Here is a 5,942-nt window from a genome sequence, read left to right on the forward strand (position 1 = left end):
TTATTTTTTTCATTGATGATATTTGATATAATCCAAGAATAAAATGAGCATGAGGGTTACTTGAGTTTGGCCTCACAAGTCCTCAAAGAACACTAACATTTGCCAAATTTAGTAAGTGTGAATTTTTGTTGAGGGGGGTTGCTTTTCTTGGATATATTATCTCCATTAAGGGTGTAGAGGTTGATTCGAAGAAGACAGATGCAGTAAAAATTGCCTAGACCTTTTACTCCTATTGGCATAAGAAGTTTCTTGGGTCTAGCTGGGTATTATAAAAGGCTTGTTGATGGATTTTCGTCCATTGCTTCTCCTTTGACAGCCTTGACCCAAAAGAAGGTGAAGTTTGAGGTGTTGGAAGCTTGTGAAAAAGGATTTCAAGATTTGAAAGATAATCTTACATTCGCTCCGGTGTTGACCTTACTAGAGAGTAATGAAAGTTTTTTAGTATATTGTGATGCTTCTTGAGAGGTCTTGAGATGTGTTTTCATGGAACATGGCAGGGTGATTGCTTATGCTTCTAGTATACTCAAAGTTCATGAGAAGAACTATCCCATTCATGACCTTAAGTTAGCAGTTGTTGTTTTGATGGAGTGCATGTTGATGTGTTTACTGACCATAAAAGTCTTCAATATGTGTTTACAAAAAAAGAGTTAAATCTCTGACAAAGAAGAGTGTTGGAATTGTTGAAGGATTACAACATGAGTGTCCTGTACGACCCTGGCAATGCCAATGCTGTGGCAGATTCTTTGAGTCCTCTGACAATGGTTAGTGTGTCTAATGTGGAAGAAGAGAAGAAATAACTTGTGAAAGATATTCATAGGGTTGCTCGTTTAGATGTGCGGTTAGAAGATTCTCCAAATGGTGATTTTATGGTCCACACTAACTCTGACCCATCATTAGTGGTTGAGGTGAAGTCTAAGCAACACCTTGATCCTCTATTGATTGAGTTGAAGGAAGAGTTACTTATTAAGCTTAATGAGTCATTCTCCTGGGGGATGGTATTCTTATGTACCAAGGGAGCTTATGTGTACCATATGTTGAGGATTTGAGAAATCAAATTCTAGAAGAAGCCGATGATTCTTGATATTCTATACATCTGGGTGGCACAAAGAAATATCATGACCTTATAAAGGTTTATTGGTGGGATGGTTTAAAAGGGACATAACAGATTTTGTTTCTAAGTTCCAAACTGCCAACAAGTTAAAGACGAGCATCTAAAATCGGGAGGTTTAACCCTAATCATGGATGTCCTTACTTGGAAGTGGGAAATTTTTATGACCCAAGAGTATAACCTAGAAATTATGGTATCATCTAATATTAAGAAGGTGTCATCGACCTCTTGGAGGTCTAAGGAAAGCCCTTAGACATTATTCATTGCATAATCGTAACAATAGCGGAAAATTAAAAACTTTTCATAGCACATCATATGCTAGAACATTACTTCATATATAAATAAAAACTTTGTATTACATAATTATACTCTAATTTCTTTTTAACATCTTAAAACACAACTCAATAGAATATAATAGGGATACGACCCTTATCAACATAGAATATAAGTCTAAGCTATTACATCAACTTAAAGAAATATCTTGAAACATAGACAATCCTTGAATCATAAGGGTCCCTTAACTTGAACTTGGGAAATCTATCCAAGCTCTTTACTTAGGAGACATCCTCTAGCCATCACTACCTACACTTTGTGTAAAAAGATAAAGAAGAATGGTATTAGTACAAGAATGCACTAAGTATGGGAACCATGCAAAAACATGCATTTAAAGAGGACATTTCATTTTAAATCATGCAACATGTCTTTTTAGTAAACATCATGAACATAGGCATATATAAACTCAATATAGTTCACGTACATCATATAGACATGGATAATACTCATAATAGCACAAAACTCCATTTATCATACTTATAAGCATATTCAATACGCATCATAAACTACCTCTCTTTTATTTCACTTTTTTCATAAGTAATCCTCAAGTGTACCAAGTGCAATGTATCACCTTGAGGTCACCTTACAATAATGTTTCATTATATGCGTCATACACACAACCATATATTCACAAGTCATAAGCACATCAAAGACATCAACTTCACATAAGGACCATCAGCAAAGACAACTCCTAAGTCACACTAGACCAATGTGTAGGTAACATCCCATAATTCTACTTCCACCAACTGTACCTATGAATTCACCCTAGACTAGGCATAACATAATCAACAAGTCATAACATATTCAACAAGTCATAACATATTCATTTACAACCAGCATTAAGGCCATATACTTCATATCATCATATAAGGACTCTTTTCTTTACTACAACCTTAGTCATAAATAATTTAGTTCATATCATAGGTAAATAACCATCATAACCCGTTCACAAGCTTACTTGATAAATGTACACATGAAGTCCCATACCCCCACATATACTAAGTAAACTCATTTAGAAGCCACAAGTGTAATTCACATGCATAGTAATATTTCATGTCTTAACATAACAAGGTCACTTAACATGCATTCAGACAATTCATACATAACATACACCTTTACTTTATAAGGGTCTCCAATCCTATCCTTTCTTGAAGTCATCTAGTGCAATGTATAGGTAGGGTCCATAGTCCTCTCATACCAAGTACATTTCTCAAGGAAATTAAATTAGAGTTCATATTATTGTCTTCATTAATTGTTACCTTTTAATGACATATCAATAACTGACATAGAAAGCTCATGGAATCCATTGTTCTATCCGACACCAAAAAGTATGGGTTAACACTTGCCGAAGGTGCAACCATTTGTACATACCTATTCTAAGTGAAAACCACAAGCTATAACCTACAGGGGCACGTACTTATGGAACATGGAGATTGATTCTAGAAACCTTGACTTACTAGCGTGGAGATTTCCATCTCATGAGACAACATCTACATTGGGAATCGGACTTACTAAACGTGAAGATTCTGTTTGTGGAAAGCCGTACTTACCAATGTGAAGATCCCACTCTCATTTGTCATGTTCACTCGGTTCTAGCCTCTAACTCCATTTTAAATATAATTAAGCTTTTCATACTCTAATTCATAAAAAGGCTTTAGGAGCTTGCTCCTTCATAGAACAAATAGCTCAAAGGATTCTAAGATGAGCATGTCCTTTAATCATAGACCCTAATTAATATGAGAATGTCCTTTCACATGTTCATACAATCATACATCATGTGTATGTGCATAGAATGTGAGATCTACCTTCACATAAAATCCTGTAGTCACACATGCTCATAACTTCATTAATCATATACTTACATACGTAGAAATAGGTAATGTTGCATAGGAGAATATCCTTTCCTTAGTCATCACAAATCTATCCTATTCATAGTCATGCATGAAGTGTGTGTGTGTACATTGGTCAACAAGATCACATAATAGCTATCACATAAAATTGAGGAAGCCACCCTCTAAAGATCACAACACATTTACAACCTTTCCTCAAGTCTCAAGTCATACAAACATATAGAGTATTTAAGACTATAGACTAAACACACTCATATTACATCATAGGAGGCAAGTACAAATTCAATAATAGAATATAAGACTCCTAGCATACTTTGATCATACATTTATATAGGGTTCATATGAATAGGGGTCATGCTATAAGGATATTCTTCATCATTATCCCTATAGACCACACCTAACCCTAACATTATCATCACACACACACACACACACATATATATATATATATAACATCATCTCCACACCTGGGTCATGCAACTAGTTTTGAGTCTATTCATATACTTCACATAACATTAATTCACTTGGAACATGATATTGGAACCAAGGCTAAATACTTTAAATCCTAACATAGAATTCATCATATCAATACATGAACCTAATGCCTTCAAGTCCACGATCAGAACACATAAATATGTAAAAGAATGTAAACAACGCCACAATAAGTGGACAATACCAATCAACACAATTCAATGTACATTCTAGGCTAATTGGAAGAAGTAGGTCAACTTACCAAATCTCCAAGCTAATGATCATCTTTGATCATTCCTCCACAATACATATTAATATTATATAGAAAGTAATGTCAATAATCAATTCAATACAATCTATTCACAATTCTATAAACATGAAATCAAGATCACAAGACCCACATTATAGGCCAATTTGAGAAATTAGGATGATATCGGTTTCTTCATAAAATTTGATATAAATTCATCATAAAATCATTATATAAACATATATTAATCATAAGAATGTTTTTGAAATCAATTTGAGATGAACCTATGGCTAGATTGAAAGATATGATTTTTGACTTAGAATTCATGTTTAGAAAACCTTTGAAAGGACTCCACAGATGAATCGTTATCTATGGATGAAGTATAAAAATACCTTATACATTAGAAAGCCCACAAAATATCTGAGAAGAAAGCTCCAAGAATCCACCTCCATAACTCGTTCTTGAGTTTGGTCTTCAATGGAGGTTTTGGAGTTTTTTGGATAGAAGAGAAATGTGCGAATTTAATTTCTTTATGGATGTTGAGGTTTTGTCTTGGGAAAGGGTTTAAAAAGGTACTAAAAACAGTAAATAAAATTCCTCCTAAGCTACCAAAACACTCCCATGTGAAATGGGACTCTTAGACATGTCAATATTGACTAAAAAATGATGCAACCAGATTTGGGAGTGAGTTGCGCGTCTCGGGAAGCCTCGCAATTCTTCCCCAAATAACATTTGGGACATTTAGGTGTGATCTAGGCACGTGTCGCACAAGACAAGTCCAAATCTTGGCCTGCTCGCTGCCTTGGGCAGTCTTTTTTCCAATGTTTTGGTCTTCCTTGGGGGCCCGTCGTGTGGTCCCCGGGGAGTCGTACCCGAACGTTTGACCCTTATAATGTCTGTTAAGGTACTATGGTCAAATAAAATTATTCTTAACTCCAAAAAACACATAAAAATAGAGCAAACATACAAGGAATCGCTAGCACGTCTAAAGACCAACTTCCAAACGTCTTGAACGTTTGACCTCCAAATGACTTCAAATAAATTATACAAGATATAAAAAAATTATTTAGATATTATTAACCTTTTTAGGCTCATGTGAGGCTCTAGATACCTCATCTCATTTTGAAGGTGTAACAGAAGCCATTAATATGGACTTTGTTGTTAGGTTGCCTCGAACCCAGAAGCAAAATGATTCTATATGGGTTATTATGGATAGGTTGAATAAATATGCCCACTTTATTCCTGTAATGTCTATTTATACTGTCAAAGATTATGCAAGAATCTACATTAATGAGATTGTGAGTCTTCATGGGATTCCTTTGTCTATCATTTCAGAAACAGGATCCCAATTCACTTTTCATTTTAGGAAAGCTTTTCATAAGGGTTTAGGTACTCAAGTGAAACTTAGCGCCGCTTTTAATCCTCAGACATATGGTCAAGAGGAATGAACCATTAAGACCCTTGAAGACATGTTAAGAGCCCGTATTATTAATTTTAAAGGAAACTGGGATGATCATCTACCTTTTATTGAGTTTTCTTACAATAATACTTACCATTTGAGCATATCCATGGAACCTTTTGAATCTCTTTATGGCAGAAAGTGTAGATCTCTGGTTGGATTGTTTGAGGTTGGTGAGTCCTCACTCCTTGGTCGCGAGATTATCTATGAGGCTATAAAGAAAGTTCGAATCATAATAGATATATTGAAGGTAGCCTATAGTAAGCAAAAATCTTATGCTGACAATAGAAGAAGAGACCTTGAGTTTGAAATAGGTGATCATGTCTACTTGAAGATTTCACCTATGAAAGGGGTGATGAGATACCATAGAAAGGGGAAGTTAAGTCCTTGGTATGTTGTTCCTTATGAGGTTTTACAATGGGTTGGAAAGGTTTCTGATGAACTAAAACTACCTAGTAAACTAGCTTCGGCTCA

This window comes from Solanum pennellii, chromosome 11 (genome assembly GCF_001406875.1).
Source record: "Solanum pennellii chromosome 11, SPENNV200".
In the NCBI taxonomy this organism is placed as follows: Eukaryota; Viridiplantae; Streptophyta; class Magnoliopsida; order Solanales; family Solanaceae; genus Solanum; species Solanum pennellii.